This window comes from Hyla sarda, unplaced genomic scaffold (genome assembly GCF_029499605.1).
Source record: "Hyla sarda isolate aHylSar1 unplaced genomic scaffold, aHylSar1.hap1 scaffold_305, whole genome shotgun sequence".
NCBI classification, from domain to species: Eukaryota; Metazoa; Chordata; class Amphibia; order Anura; family Hylidae; genus Hyla; species Hyla sarda.
The window spans coordinates 299,691-316,461 of NW_026609770.1; the positions used below are offsets into that span (position 1 = coordinate 299,691).

The 16,771-nt window shown below is 45.8% G+C and overlaps 7 non-coding genes across 7 annotated transcripts; all 7 read right to left on the minus strand.

Moving 5' to 3' along the window:
* Nucleotides 1-1,451: 1,451 nt before the first annotated feature.
* Nucleotides 1,452-1,642, minus strand: LOC130328187 (U2 spliceosomal RNA). The gene has a single exon (XR_008872248.1). It is a non-coding gene; the product is annotated as a U2 spliceosomal RNA (small nuclear RNA).
* A 2,084-nt stretch (nt 1,643-3,726) lies between these two features.
* LOC130328188 (U2 spliceosomal RNA) lies at nt 3,727-3,917 on the minus strand. Its single transcript, XR_008872249.1, has one exon. It is a non-coding gene; the product is annotated as a U2 spliceosomal RNA (small nuclear RNA).
* Nucleotides 3,918-6,006: 2,089 nt separating this feature from the next.
* LOC130328215 (U2 spliceosomal RNA) lies at nt 6,007-6,196 on the minus strand. The gene has a single exon (XR_008872273.1). It is a non-coding gene; the product is annotated as a U2 spliceosomal RNA (small nuclear RNA).
* Nucleotides 6,197-8,288: 2,092 nt separating this feature from the next.
* LOC130328190 (U2 spliceosomal RNA) lies at nt 8,289-8,479 on the minus strand. The gene has a single exon (XR_008872250.1). It is a non-coding gene; the product is annotated as a U2 spliceosomal RNA (small nuclear RNA).
* A 2,080-nt stretch (nt 8,480-10,559) lies between these two features.
* LOC130328191 (U2 spliceosomal RNA) lies at nt 10,560-10,750 on the minus strand. Its single transcript, XR_008872251.1, has one exon. It is a non-coding gene; the product is annotated as a U2 spliceosomal RNA (small nuclear RNA).
* A 2,078-nt stretch (nt 10,751-12,828) lies between these two features.
* Nucleotides 12,829-13,019, minus strand: LOC130328193 (U2 spliceosomal RNA). Its single transcript, XR_008872253.1, has one exon. It is a non-coding gene; the product is annotated as a U2 spliceosomal RNA (small nuclear RNA).
* A 2,090-nt stretch (nt 13,020-15,109) lies between these two features.
* Nucleotides 15,110-15,300, minus strand: LOC130328194 (U2 spliceosomal RNA). The gene has a single exon (XR_008872254.1). It is a non-coding gene; the product is annotated as a U2 spliceosomal RNA (small nuclear RNA).
* Nucleotides 15,301-16,771: the final 1,471 nt, after the last annotated feature.

A 16,771-nucleotide genomic window follows, 5' to 3' on the forward strand; every position in this document is an offset into this window, starting at 1 on the left:
CTGAGGGTTCTAGATGGATGCAACAATCTCCTGTTGCTTCTATGAAGGCCATAATAGACGACATCACCAAACAGCTCCATAGTCACATACACAGCAAAGGAGAGATGTTGTTTACACCTAGTGATGTCAGTGGTATTGAGTGACATCACAGCACAGTGCTAAGGCTCCTGGGCCTGGACACAGCAGCGGCTGCAATATCTCAACGGAGAATACGTTTATATATATGTGTGTGTGTGCGCGTATATATATATATATATATATATATATATATATATATATATATATTTCTCCGCCGAAATCACTTTTAAACCCATTTCCACCTTTTTTTCCCTTCTCTTCCTCTTACTTTTTTTTCACGTTTTTTTACGTTTTTCTCCTTTTCGCCTCTTTTCTGGGCGTATTATTCTTCTTTTTCTTCTTTTTTTTCGTCTAATGCATACCCCATCAGTGCAGCAATGCTTATTCAATACCGCCAGCAGATGGAGACACTGGGGGATAATTTTCTAAGGATTTATACTGATTTTTCCTGTCTGAATTTGTCGCACAGAAAGTTGCAGGCCAAATATGTGTGACATTTCTGCGACTTTAGCTTCTAGAGCATTTTTACAACATTATACATAGGTGCTGAATACATAAAAAGCGACTGTTCAGCGACAGACAAGTCGCATCGGCTGAAAGTAGGCCAGAATGTCAGTCCATGTTGGAGCAGGTTTAGATACAGTCTAAAGTATAGATCTCAAAGTCTGTGCACAGAATTTAGCAAGGGCCTCGCACCTTCTGATGCATCAGGTAGGTGCACAATAGCATAGCCTAACCCTCTGTACTTTGGTCTATATTGATGCGGGACATAGACAGCCAGCTGATGACCAATCCATTAGTGCAATGGATGGCTGGAAGCATTTGTCTTTGCCTTTGCAATACCACAGAAGCAATGCATGGTCAATGTACAGCAATGACACACCTGTGTGAACAGCCAGGAGACCCCCCCCCCCCCCCATGTTATGTTACATAGTTACATAGTTAGTACGGTCGAAAAAAGACATATGTCCATCAAGTTCAACCAGGGAATTAAGGGGTAGGGGTGTGGCGCGATATTGGGGAAGGGATGAGATTTTGTATTTCTTCATAAGCATTAATCTTATTTTGTCAATTAGGAACATTCAGCACCCACCCGCTATCAAGGCAGCTGCCTATCATGTCATGCCCTACCTGCACAGGTGTGCTGGCTACTCAAATGATCCAATTAAGGAGGCCATTTAGTCAGCAGCAGCAGAAGTCCTGTGCCTGGACGCTCCAACAGCGGCCAGACACAAGCAGAAGCAGAAGCAGCAGAAGCAGCAGCAGCACCACCTTTTGTTTTTTGGCTGCAGCAGCAGCAAGGCCCACAGGGCTGGCTAGCCAGCAAGCAGGTAGCAATGAAAGTAGGAATCTTTCTTTTTAACCCTGTAAGGGGGTGGTGCACTGTACCCGAAGATACTGCCATATCGGGTCAATGCATAGGGCGACGGAAGCAAGCTTCGAAATCGGCCCCCGTTCTCAAAAATCCATTTAATATATGGTCCCCAGATAGGGGACGTATCAGATATTAAACTGATAAGAACAGATACTACACTTGATCTTAGCCAAAAGGCCGAGAAGCGATAACCGTGAAAGGGGCGGGCCCAACAAGGTGCCCTTCATGGGCACTATCACTGCTTGCTGTCAGGGAGGCTGCCAGACAATTTTCCATGCACACTCTGGGCTGGGGGGCAGTCAACCACCAGTACACACAGCAGAACCTAAACCCATACCATTATTGCTAAGCAGCAAGACAGGGGCCCATTGCACTCCCACGGGGCCTTTTTAAATGCAATCCATAACCCGGATTTGCCAGGAACCCTTCTTACTCCTCCTACTTGCATGTGACATGGGCTTAGGATCTGCATAGGAAACACACACACAAGCACACACCTACCTTTGTTGCCTGCAGATGCCTCCTTGGCTGTCCCCAAACGGTATCAAACCAACACCCACGGGAAGCTGTAAGCATAGAGGACATGCCTGCACCCCATTGGACTTACCTGTGTGGGTTAAACCCGGGTTATTTGACAACCTATGGCGGTGATGGTTCTGCTCAGGCAGAGCAGTGCTGATGCTCCTCATAAAGCTGTCGCTGCTGTGAAGGTTCTAGGTGACATCACAAATCCCTATGGTTACATACACAACAAAGCTGGGTTGTTGTTGTTTACACTCTGCAAGGCCTGTGGAAGTGAGTGACATCATAGCACTGTAGTTCTGAGGGTTCTAGATGGATGCAACAATCTCCTGTTGCTTCTATGAAGGCCATAATAGACGACATCACCAAACAGCTCCATAGTCACATACACAGCAAAGGAGAGATGTTGTTTACACCTAGTGATGTCAGTGGTATTGAGTGACATCACAGCACAGTGCTAAGGCTCCTGGGCCTGGACACAGCAGCGGCTGCAATATCTCAACGGAGAATACGTTTATATATATGTGTGTGTGTGCGCGTATATATATATATATATATATATATATATATATATATATATATATATTTCTCCGCCGAAATCACTTTTAAACCCATTTCCACCTTTTTTTCCCTTCTCTTCCTCTTACTTTTTTTTCACGTTTTTTTACGTTTTTCTCCTTTTCGCCTCTTTTCTGGGCGTATTATTCTTCTTTTTCTTCTTTTTTTTCATCTAATGCATACCCCATCAGTGCAGCAATGCTTATTCAATACCGCCAGCAGATGGAGACACTGGGGGATAATTTTCTAAGGATTTATACTGATTTTTCCTGTCTGAATTTGTCGCACAGAAAGTTGCAGGCCAAATATGTGTGACATTTCTGCGACTTTAGCTTCTAGAGCATTTTTACAACATTATACATAGGTGCTGAATACATAAAAAGCGACTGTTCAGCGACAGACAAGTCGCATCGGCTGAAAGTAGGCCAGAATGTCAGTCCATGTTGGAGCAGGTTTAGATACAGTCTAAAGTATAGATCTCAAAGTCTGTGCACAGAATTTAGCAAGGGCCTCGCACCTTCTGATGCATCAGGTAGGTGCACAATAGCATAGCCTAACCCTCTGTACTTTGGTCTATATTGATGCGGGACATAGACAGCCAGCTGATGACCAATCCATTAGTGCAATGGATGGCTGGAAGCATTTGTCTTTGCCTTTGCAATACCACAGAAGCAATGCATGGTCAATGTACAGCAATGACACACCTGTGTGAACAGCCAGGAGACCCCCCCCCCCCATGTTATGTTACATAGTTACATAGTTAGTACGGTCGAAAAAAGACATATGTCCATCAAGTTCAACCAGGGAATTAAGGGGTAGGGGTGTGGCGCGATATTGGGGAAGGGATGAGATTTTATATTTCTTCATAAGCATTAATCTTATTTTGTCAATTAGGAACATTCAGCACCCACCCGCTATCAAGGCAGCTGCCTATCATGTCATGCCCTACCTGCACAGGTGTGCTGGCTACTCAAATGATCCAATTAAGGAGGCCATTTAGTCAGCAGCAGCAGAAGTCCTGTGCCTGGACGCTCCAACAGCGGCCAGACACAAGCAGAAGCAGCAGAAGCAGCAGCAGCACCACCTTTTGTTTTTTGGCTGCAGCAGCAGCAAGGCCCACAGGGCTGGCTAGCTGGCTAGCCAGCAAGCAGGTAGCAATGAAAGTAGGAATCTTTCTTTTTAACCCTGTAAGGGGGTGGTGCACTGTACCCGAAGATACTGCCATATCGGGTCAATGCATAGGGCGACGGAAGCAAGCTTCGAAATCGGCCCCCGTTCTCAAAAATCCATTTAATATATGGTCCCCAGATAGGGGACGTATCAGATATTAAACTGATAAGAACAGATACTACACTTGATCTTAGCCAAAAGGCCGAGAAGCGATAACCGTGAAAGGGGCGGGCCCAACAAGGTGCCCTTCATGGGCACTATCACTGCTTGCTGTCAGGGAGGCTGCCAGACAATTTTCCATGCACACTCTGGGCTGGGGGGCAGTCAACCACCAGTACACACAGCAGAACCTAAACCCATACCATTATTGCTAAGCAGCAAGACAGGGGCCCATTGCACTCCCACGGGGCCTTTTTAAATGCAATCCATAACCCGGATTTGCCAGGAACCCTTCTTACTCCTCCTACTTGCATGTGACACTGGGCTTAGGATCTGCATAGGAAACACACACACAAGCACACACCTACCTTTGTTGCCTGCAGATGCCTCCTTGGCTGTCCCCAAACGGTATCAAACCAACACCCACGGGAAGCTGTAAGCATAGAGGACATGCCTGCACCCCATTGGACTTACCTGTGTGGGTTAAACCCGGGTTATTTGACAACCTATGGCGGTGATGGTTCTGCTCAGGCAGAGCAGTGCTGATGCTCCTCATAAAGCTGTCGCTGCTGTGAAGGTTCTAGGTGACATCACAAATCCCTATGGTTACATACACAACAAAGCTGGGTTGTTGTTGTTTACACTCTGCAAGGCCTGTGGAAGTGAGTGACATCATAGCACTGTAGTTCTGAGGGTTCTAGATGGATGCAACAATCTCCTGTTGCTTCTATGAAGGCCATAATAGACGACATCACCAAACAGCTCCATAGTCACATACACAGCAAAGGAGAGATGTTGTTTACACCTAGTGATGTCAGTGGTATTGAGTGACATCACAGCACAGTGCTAAGGCTCCTGGGCCTGGACACAGCAGCGGCTGCAATATCTCAACGGAGAATACGTTTATATATATGTGTGTGTGTGCGCGTATATATATATATATATATATATATATATATATATATATATATTTCTCCGCCGAAATCACTTTTAAACCCATTTCCACCTTTTTTTCCCTTCTCTTCCTCTTACTTTTTTTTCACGTTTTTTTACGTTTTTCTCCTTTTCGCCTCTTTTCTGGGCGTATTATTCTTCTTTTTCTTCTTTTTTTTCGTCTAATGCATACCCCATCAGTGCAGCAATGCTTATTCAATACCGCCAGCAGATGGAGACACTGGGGGATAATTTTCTAAGGATTTATACTGATTTTTCCTGTCTGAATTTGTCGCACAGAAAGTTGCAGGCCAAATATGTGTGACATTTCTGCGACTTTAGCTTCTAGAGCATTTTTACAACATTATACATAGGTGCTGAATACATAAAAAGCGACTGTTCAGCGACAGACAAGTCGCATCGGCTGAAAGTAGGCCAGAATGTCAGTCCATGTTGGAGCAGGTTTAGATACAGTCTAAAGTATAGATCTCAAAGTCTGTGCACAGAATTTAGCAAGGGCCTCGCACCTTCTGATGCATCAGGTAGGTGCACAATAGCATAGCCTAACCCTCTGTACTTTGGTCTATATTGATGCGGGACATAGACAGCCAGCTGATGACCAATCCATTAGTGCAATGGATGGCTGGAAGCATTTGTCTTTGCCTTTGCAATACCACAGAAGCAATGCATGGTCAATGTACAGCAATGACACACCTGTGTGAACAGCCAGGAGACCCCCCCCCCCCCCATGTTATGTTACATAGTTACATAGTTAGTACGGTCGAAAAAAGACATATGTCCATCAAGTTCAACCAGGGAATTAAGGGGTAGGGGTGTGGCGCGATATTGGGGAAGGGATGAGATTTTATATTTCTTCATAAGCATTAATCTTATTTTGTCAATTAGGAACATTCAGCACCCACCCGCTATCAAGGCAGCTGCCTATCATGTCATGCCCTACCTGCACAGGTGTGCTGGCTACTCAAATGATCCAATTAAGGAGGCCATTTAGTCAGCAGCAGCAGAAGTCCTGTGCCTGGACGCTCCAACAGCGGCCAGACACAAGCAGAAGCAGAAGCAGCAGAAGCAGCAGCAGCACCACCTTTTGTTTTTTGGCTGCAGCAGCAGCAAGGCCCACAGGGCTGGCTAGCTGGCTAGCCAGCAAGCAGGTAGCAATGAAAGTAGGAATCTTTCTTTTTAACCCTGTAAGGGGGTGGTGCACTGTACCCGAAGATACTGCCATATCGGGTCAATGCATAGGGCGACGGAAGCAAGCTTCGAAATCGGCCCCCGTTCTCAAAAATCCATTTAATATATGGTCCCAGATAGGGGACGTATCAGATATTAAACTGATAAGAACAGATACTACACTTGATCTTAGCCAAAAGGCCGAGAAGCGATAACCGTGAAAGGGGCGGGCCCAACAAGGTGCCCTTCATGGGCACTATCACTGCTTGCTGTCAGGGAGGCTGCCAGACAATTTTCCATGCACACTCTGGGCTGGGGGGCAGTCAACCACCAGTACACACAGCAGAACCTAAACCCATACCATTATTGCTAAGCAGCAAGACAGGGGCCCATTGCACTCCCACGGGGCCTTTTTAAATGCAATCCATAACCCGGATTTGCCAGGAACCCTTCTTACTCCTCCTACTTGCATGTGACACTGGGCTTAGGATCTGCATAGGAAACACACACACAAGCACACACCTACCTTTGTTGCCTGCAGATGCCTCCTTGGCTGTCCCCAAACGGTATCAAACCAACACCCACGGGAAGCTGTAAGCATAGAGGACATGCCTGCACCCCATTGGACTTACCTGTGTGGGTTAAACCCGGGTTATTTGACAACCTATGGCGGTGATGGTTCTGCTCAGGCAGAGCAGTGCTGATGCTCCTCATAAAGCTGTCGCTGCTGTGAAGGTTCTAGGTGACATCACAAATCCCTATGGTTACATACACAACAAAGCTGGGTTGTTGTTGTTTACACTCTGCAAGGCCTGTGGAAGTGAGTGACATCATAGCACTGTAGTTCTGAGGGTTCTAGATGGATGCAACAATCTCCTGTTGCTTCTATGAAGGCCATAATAGACGACATCACCAAACAGCTCCATAGTCACATACACAGCAAAGGAGAGATGTTGTTTACACCTAGTGATGTCAGTGGTATTGAGTGACATCACAGCACAGTGCTAAGGCTCCTGGGCCTGGACACAGCAGCGGCTGCAATATCTCAACGGAGAATACGTTTATATATATGTGTGTGTGTGCGCGTATATATATATATATATATATATATATATATATATATATATATATTTCTCCGCCGAAATCACTTTTAAACCCATTTCCACCTTTTTTTCCCTTCTCTTCCTCTTACTTTTTTTTCACGTTTTTTTACGTTTTTCTCCTTTTCGCCTCTTTTCTGGGCGTATTATTCTTCTTTTTCTTCTTTTTTTTCGTCTAATGCATACCCCATCAGTGCAGCAATGCTTATTCAATACCGCCAGCAGATGGAGACACTGGGGGATAATTTTCTAAGGATTTATACTGATTTTTCCTGTCTGAATTTGTCGCACAGAAAGTTGCAGGCCAAATATGTGTGACATTTCTGCGACTTTAGCTTCTAGAGCATTTTTACAACATTATACATAGGTGCTGAATACATAAAAAGCGACTGTTCAGCGACAGACAAGTCGCATCGGCTGAAAGTAGGCCAGAATGTCAGTCCATGTTGGAGCAGGTTTAGATACAGTCTAAAGTATAGATCTCAAAGTCTGTGCACAGAATTTAGCAAGGGCCTCGCACCTTCTGATGCATCAGGTAGGTGCACAATAGCATAGCCTAACCCTCTGTACTTTGGTCTATATTGATGCGGGACATAGACAGCCAGCTGATGACCAATCCATTAGTGCAATGGATGGCTGGAAGCATTTGTCTTTGCCTTTGCAATACCACAGAAGCAATGCATGGTCAATGTACAGCAATGACACACCTGTGTGAACAGCCAGGAGACCCCCCCCCCCCCCCATGTTATGTTACATAGTTACATAGTTAGTACGGTCGAAAAAAGACATATGTCCATCAAGTTCAACCAGGGAATTAAGGGGTAGGGGTGTGGCGCGATATTGGGGAAGGGATGAGATTTTATATTTCTTCATAAGCATTAATCTTATTTTGTCAATTAGGAACATTCAGCACCCACCCGCTATCAAGGCAGCTGCCTATCATGTCATGCCCTACCTGCACAGGTGTGCTGGCTACTCAAATGATCCAATTAAGGAGGCCATTTAGTCAGCAGCAGCAGAAGTCCTGTGCCTGGACGCTCCAACAGCGGCCAGACACAAGCAGAAGCAGAAGCAGCAGAAGCAGCAGCAGCACCACCTTTTGTTTTTTGGCTGCAGCAGCAGCAAGGCCCACAGGGCTGGCTAGCTGGCTAGCCAGCAAGCAGGTAGCAATGAAAGTAGGAATCTTTCTTTTTAACCCTGTAAGGGGGTGGTGCACTGTACCCGAAGATACTGCCATATCGGGTCAATGCATAGGGCGACGGAAGCAAGCTTCGAAATCGGCCCCCGTTCTCAAAAATCCATTTAATATATGGTCCCCAGATAGGGGACGTATCAGATATTAAACTGATAAGAACAGATACTACACTTGATCTTAGCCAAAAGGCCGAGAAGCGATAACCGTGAAAGGGGCGGGCCCAACAAGGTGCCCTTCATGGGCACTATCACTGCTTGCTGTCAGGGAGGCTGCCAGACAATTTTCCATGCACACTCTGGGCTGGGGGGCAGTCAACCACCAGTACACACAGCAGAACCTAAACCCATACCATTATTGCTAAGCAGCAAGACAGGGGCCCATTGCACTCCCACGGGGCCTTTTTAAATGCAATCCATAACCCGGATTTGCCAGGAACCCTTCTTACTCCTCCTACTTGCATGTGACACTGGGCTTAGGATCTGCATAGGAAACACACACACAAGCACACACCTACCTTTGTTGCCTGCAGATGCCTCCTTGGCTGTCCCCAAACGGTATCAAACCAACACCCACGGGAAGCTGTAAGCATAGAGGACATGCCTGCACCCCATTGGACTTACCTGTGTGGGTTAAACCCGGGTTATTTGACAACCTATGGCGGTGATGGTTCTGCTCAGGCAGAGCAGTGCTGATGCTCCTCATAAAGCTGTCGCTGCTGTGAAGGTTCTAGGTGACATCACAAATCCCTATGGTTACATACACAACAAAGCTGGGTTGTTGTTGTTTACACTCTGCAAGGCCTGTGGAAGTGAGTGACATCATAGCACTGTAGTTCTGAGGGTTCTAGATGGATGCAACAATCTCCTGTTGCTTCTATGAAGGCCATAATAGACGACATCACCAAACAGCTCCATAGTCACATACACAGCAAAGGAGAGATGTTGTTTACACCTAGTGATGTCAGTGGTATTGAGTGACATCACAGCACAGTGCTAAGGCTCCTGGGCCTGGACACAGCAGCGGCTGCAATATCTCAACGGAGAATACGTTTATATATATGTGTGTGTGTGCGCGTATATATATATATATATATATATATATATATATATTTCTCCGCCGAAATCACTTTTAAACCCATTTCCACCTTTTTTTCCCTTCTCTTCCTCTTACTTTTTTTTCACGTTTTTTTACGTTTTTCTCCTTTTCGCCTCTTTTCTGGGCGTATTATTCTTCTTTTTCTTCTTTTTTTTCGTCTAATGCATACCCCATCAGTGCAGCAATGCTTATTCAATACCGCCAGCAGATGGAGACACTGGGGGATAATTTTCTAAGGATTTATACTGATTTTTCCTGTCTGAATTTGTCGCACAGAAAGTTGCAGGCCAAATATGTGTGACATTTCTGCGACTTTAGCTTCTAGAGCATTTTTACAACATTATACATAGGTGCTGAATACATAAAAAGCGACTGTTCAGCGACAGACAAGTCGCATCGGCTGAAAGTAGGCCAGAATGTCAGTCCATGTTGGAGCAGGTTTAGATACAGTCTAAAGTATAGATCTCAAAGTCTGTGCACAGAATTTAGCAAGGGCCTCGCACCTTCTGATGCATCAGGCAGGTGCACAATAGCATAGCCTAACCCTCTGTACTTTGGTCTATATTGATGCGGGACATAGACAGCCAGCTGATGACCAATCCATTAGTGCAATGGATGGCTGGAAGCATTTGTCTTTGCCTTTGCAATACCACAGAAGCAATGCATGGTCAATGTACAGCAATGACACACCTGTGTGAACAGCCAGGAGACCCCCCCCCCCCCATGTTATGTTACATAGTTACATAGTTAGTACGGTCGAAAAAAGACATATGTCCATCAAGTTCAACCAGGGAATTAAGGGGTAGGGGTGTGGCGCGATATTGGGGAAGGGATGAGATTTTATATTTCTTCATAAGCATTAATCTTATTTTGTCAATTAGGAACATTCAGCACCCACCCGCTATCAAGGCAGCTGCCTATCATGTCATGCCCTACCTGCACAGGTGTGCTGGCTACTCAAATGATCCAATTAAGGAGGCCATTTAGTCAGCAGCAGCAGAAGTCCTGTGCCTGGACGCTCCAACAGCGGCCAGACACAAGCAGAAGCAGAAGCAGCAGAAGCAGCAGCAGCACCACCTTTTGTTTTTTGGCTGCAGCAGCAGCAAGGCCCACAGGGCTGGCTAGCTGGCTAGCCAGCAAGCAGGTAGCAATGAAAGTAGGAATCTTTCTTTTTAACCCTGTAAGGGGGTGGTGCACTGTACCCGAAGATACTGCCATATCGGGTCAATGCATAGGGCGACGGAAGCAAGCTTCGAAATCGGCCCCCGTTCTCAAAAATCCATTTAATATATGGTCCCCAGATAGGGGACGTATCAGATATTAAACTGATAAGAACAGATACTACACTTGATCTTAGCCAAAAGGCCGAGAAGCGATAACCGTGAAAGGGGCGGGCCCAACAAGGTGCCCTTCATGGGCACTATCACTGCTTGCTGTCAGGGAGGCTGCCAGACAATTTTCCATGCACACTCTGGGCTGGGGGGCAGTCAACCACCAGTACACACAGCAGAACCTAAACCCATACCATTATTGCTAAGCAGCAAGACAGGGGCCCATTGCACTCCCACGGGGCCTTTTTAAATGCAATCCATAACCCGGATTTGCCAGGAACCCTTCTTACTCCTCCTACTTGCATGTGACACTGGGCTTAGGATCTGCATAGGAAACACACACACAAGCACACACCTACCTTTGTTGCCTGCAGATGCCTCCTTGGCTGTCCCCAAACGGTATCAAACCAACACCCACGGGAAGCTGTAAGCATAGAGGACATGCCTGCACCCCATTGGACTTACCTGTGTGGGTTAAACCCGGGTTATTTGACAACCTATGGCGGTGATGGTTCTGCTCAGGCAGAGCAGTGCTGATGCTCCTCATAAAGCTGTCGCTGCTGTGAAGGTTCTAGGTGACATCACAAATCCCTATGGTTACATACACAACAAAGCTGGGTTGTTGTTGTTTACACTCTGCAAGGCCTGTGGAAGTGAGTGACATCATAGCACTGTAGTTCTGAGGGTTCTAGATGGATGCAACAATCTCCTGTTGCTTCTATGAAGGCCATAATAGACGACATCACCAAACAGCTCCATAGTCACATACACAGCAAAGGAGAGATGTTGTTTACACCTAGTGATGTCAGTGGTATTGAGTGACATCACAGCACAGTGCTAAGGCTCCTGGGCCTGGACACAGCAGCGGCTGCAATATCTCAACGGAGAATACGTTTATATATATGTGTGTGTGTGCGCGTATATATATATATATATATATATATATATATATATATATATATATTTCTCCGCCGAAATCACTTTTAAACCCATTTCCACCTTTTTTTCCCTTCTCTTCCTCTTACTTTTTTTTCACGTTTTTTTACGTTTTTCTCCTTTTCGCCTCTTTTCTGGGCGTATTATTCTTCTTTTTCTTCTTTTTTTTCGTCTAATGCATACCCCATCAGTGCAGCAATGCTTATTCAATACCGCCAGCAGATGGAGACACTGGGGGATAATTTTCTAAGGATTTATACTGATTTTTCCTGTCTGAATTTGTCGCACAGAAAGTTGCAGGCCAAATATGTGTGACATTTCTGCGACTTTAGCTTCTAGAGCATTTTTACAACATTATACATAGGTGCTGAATACATAAAAAGCGACTGTTCAGCGACAGACAAGTCGCATCGGCTGAAAGTAGGCCAGAATGTCAGTCCATGTTGGAGCAGGTTTAGATACAGTCTAAAGTATAGATCTCAAAGTCTGTGCACAGAATTTAGCAAGGGCCTCGCACCTTCTGATGCATCAGGTAGGTGCACAATAGCATAGCCTAACCCTCTGTACTTTGGTCTATATTGATGCGGGACATAGACAGCCAGCTGATGACCAATCCATTAGTGCAATGGATGGCTGGAAGCATTTGTCTTTGCCTTTGCAATACCACAGAAGCAATGCATGGTCAATGTACAGCAATGACACACCTGTGTGAACAGCCAGGAGACCCCCCCCCCCCCCCCATGTTATGTTACATAGTTACATAGTTAGTACGGTCGAAAAAAGACATATGTCCATCAAGTTCAACCAGGGAATTAAGGGGTAGGGGTGTGGTGCGATATTGGGGAAGGGATGAGATTTTATATTTCTTCATAAGCATTAATCTTATTTTGTCAATTAGGAACATTCAGCACCCACCCGCTATCAAGGCAGCTGCCTATCATGTCATGCCCTACCTGCACAGGTGTGCTGGCTACTCAAATGATCCAATTAAGGAGGCCATTTAGTCAGCAGCAGCAGAAGTCCTGTGCCTGGACGCTCCAACAGCGGCCAGACACAAGCAGAAGCAGAAGCAGCAGAAGCAGCAGCAGCACCACCTTTTGTTTTTTGGCTGCAGCAGCAGCAAGGCCCACAGGGCTGGCTAAGCAGGTAGCAATGAAAGTAGGAATCTTTCTTTTTAACCCTGTAAGGGGGTGGTGCACTGTACCCGAAGATACTGCCATATCGGGTCAATGCATAGGGCGACGGAAGCAAGCTTCGAAATCGGCCCCCGTTCTCAAAAATCCATTTAATATATGGTCCCCAGATAGGGGACGTATCAGATATTAAACTGATAAGAACAGATACTACACTTGATCTTAGCCAAAAGGCCGAGAAGCGATAACCGTGAAAGGGGCGGGCCCAACAAGGTGCCCTTCATGGGCACTATCACTGCTTGCTGTCAGGGAGGCTGCCAGACAATTTTCCATGCACACTCTGGGCTGGGGGGCAGTCAACCACCAGTACACACAGCAGAACCTAAACCCATACCATTATTGCTAAGCAGCAAGACAGGGGCCCATTGCACTCCCACGGGGCCTTTTTAAATGCAATCCATAACCCGGATTTGCCAGGAACCCTTCTTACTCCTCCTACTTGCATGTGACACTGGGCTTAGGATCTGCATAGGAAACACACACACAAGCACACACCTACCTTTGTTGCCTGCAGATGCCTCCTTGGCTGTCCCCAAACGGTATCAAACCAACACCCACGGGAAGCTGTAAGCATAGAGGACATGCCTGCACCCCATTGGACTTACCTGTGTGGGTTAAACCCGGGTTATTTGACAACCTATGGCGGTGATGGTTCTGCTCAGGCAGAGCAGTGCTGATGCTCCTCATAAAGCTGTCGCTGCTGTGAAGGTTCTAGGTGACATCACAAATCCCTATGGTTACATACACAACAAAGCTGGGTTGTTGTTGTTTACACTCTGCAAGGCCTGTGGAAGTGAGTGACATCATAGCACTGTAGTTCTGAGGGTTCTAGATGGATGCAACAATCTCCTGTTGCTTCTATGAAGGCCATAATAGACGACATCACCAAACAGCTCCATAGTCACATACACAGCAAAGGAGAGATGTTGTTTACACCTAGTGATGTCAGTGGTATTGAGTGACATCACAGCACAGTGCTAAGGCTCCTGGGCCTGGACACAGCAGCGGCTGCAATATCTCAACGGAGAATACGTTTATATATATGTGTGTGTGTGCGCGTATATATATATATATATATATATATATATATATATATATATATATATTTCTCCGCCGAAATCACTTTTAAACCCATTTCCACCTTTTTTTCCCTTCTCTTCCTCTTACTTTTTTTTCACGTTTTTTTACGTTTTTCTCCTTTTCGCCTCTTTTCTGGGCGTATTATTCTTCTTTTTCTTCTTTTTTTTCGTCTAATGCATACCCCATCAGTGCAGCAATGCTTATTCAATACCGCCAGCAGATGGAGACACTGGGGGATAATTTTCTAAGGATTTATACTGATTTTTCCTGTCTGAATTTGTCGCACAGAAAGTTGCAGGCCAAATATGTGTGACATTTCTGCGACTTTAGCTTCTAGAGCATTTTTACAACATTATACATAGGTGCTGAATACATAAAAAGCGACTGTTCAGCGACAGACAAGTCGCATCGGCTGAAAGTAGGCCAGAATGTCAGTCCATGTTGGAGCAGGTTTAGATACAGTCTAAAGTCATAGATCTCAAAGTCTGTGCACAGAATTTAGCAAGGGCCTCGCACCTTCTGATGCATCAGGTAGGTGCACAATAGCATAGCCTAACCCTCTGTACTTTGGTCTATATTGATGCGGGACATAGACAGCCAGCTGATGACCAATCCATTAGTGCAATGGATGGCTGGAAGCATTTGTCTTTGCCTTTGCAATACCACAGAAGCAATGCATGGTCAATGTACAGCAATGACACACCTGTGTGAACAGCCAGGAGACCCCCCCCCCCATGTTATGTTACATAGTTACATAGTTAGTACGGTCGAAAAAAGACATATGTCCATCAAGTTCAACCAGGGAATTAAGGGGTAGGGGTGTGGCGCGATATTGGGGAAGGGATGAGATTTTATATTTCTTCATAAGCATTAATCTTATTTTGTCAATTAGGAACATTCAGCACCCACCCGCTATCAAGGCAGCTGCCTATCATGTCATGCCCTACCTGCACAGGTGTGCTGGCTACTCAAATGATCCAATTAAGGAGGCCATTTAGTCAGCAGCAGCAGAAGTCCTGTGCCTGGACGCTCCAACAGCGGCCAGACACAAGCAGAAGCAGAGAAGCAGCAGCAGCACCACCTTTTGTTTTTTGGCTGCAGCAGCAGCAGCAGCAAGGCCCACAGGGCTGGCTAGCTGGCTAGCCAGCAAGCAGGTAGCAATGAAAGTAGGAATCTTTCTTTTTAACCCTGTAAGGGGGTGGTGCACTGTACCCGAAGATACTGCCATATCGGGTCAATGCATAGGGCGACGGAAGCAAGCTTCGAAATCGGCCCCCGTTCTCAAAAATCCATTTAATATATGGTCCCCAGATAGGGGACGTATCAGATATTAAACTGATAAGAACAGATACTACACTTGATCTTAGCCAAAAGGCCGAGAAGCGATAACCGTGAAAGGGGCGGGCCCAACAAGGTCCCCTTCATGGGCACTATCACTGCTTGCTGTCAGGGAGGCTGCCAGACAATTTTCCATGCACACTCTGGGCTGGGGGGCAGTCAACCACCAGTACACACAGCAGAACCTAAACCCATACCATTATTGCTAAGCAGCAAGACAGGGGCCCATTGCACTCCCACGGGGCCTTTTTAAATGCAATCCATAACCCGGATTTGCCAGGAACCCTTCTTACTCCTCCTACTTGCATGTGACACTGGGCTTAGGATCTGCATAGGAAACACACACACAAGCACACACCTACCTTTGTTGCCTGCAGATGCCTCCTTGGCTGTCCCCAAACGGTATCAAACCAACACCCACGGGAAGCTGTAAGCATAGAGGACATGCCTGCACCCCATTGGACTTACCTGTGTGGGTTAAACCCGGGTTATTTGACAACCTATGGCGGTGATGGTTCTGCTCAGGCAGAGCAGTGCTGATGCTCCTCATAAAGCTGTCGCTGCTGTGAAGGTTCTAGGTGACATCACAAATCCCTATGGTTACATACACAACAAAGCTGGGTTGTTGTTGTTTACACTCTGCAAGGCCTGTGGAAGTGAGTGACATCATAGCACTGTAGTTCTGAGGGTTCTAGATGGATGCAACAATCTCCTGTTGCTTCTATGAAGGCCATAATAGACGACATCACCAAACAGCTCCATAGTCACATACACAGCAAAGGAGAGATGTTGTTTACACCTAGTGATGTCAGTGGTATTGAGTGACATCACAGCACAGTGCTAAGGCTCCTGGGCCTGGACACAGCAGCGGCTGCAATATCTCAACGGAGAATACGTTTATATATATGTGTGTGTGTGCGCGTATATATATATATATATATATATATATATATATATTTCTCCGCCGAAATCACTTTTAAACCCATTTCCACCTTTTTTTCCCTTCTCTTCCTCTTACTTTTTTTTCACGTTTTTTTACGTTTTTCTCCTTTTCGCCTCTTTTCTGGGCGTATTATTCTTCTTTTTCTTCTTTTTTTTCGTCTAATGCATACCCCATCAGTGCAGCAATGCTTATTCAATACCGCCAGCAGATGGAGACACTGGGGGATAATTTTCTAAGGATTTATACTGATTTTTCCTGTCTGAATTTGTCGCACAGAAAGTTGCAGGCCAAATATGTGTGACATTTCTGCGACTTTAGCTTCTAGAGCATTTTTACAACATTATACATAGGTGCTGAATACATAAAAAGCGACTGTTCAGCGACAGACAAGTCGCATCGGCTGAAAGTAGGCCAGAATGTCAGTCCATGTTGGAGCAGGTTTAGATACAGTCTAAAGCATAGATCTCAAAGTCTGTGCACAGAATTTAGCAAGGGCCTCGCACCTTCTGATGCATCAGGTAGGTGCACAATAGCATAGCCTAACCCTCTGTACTTTGGTCTATATTGATGCGGGACA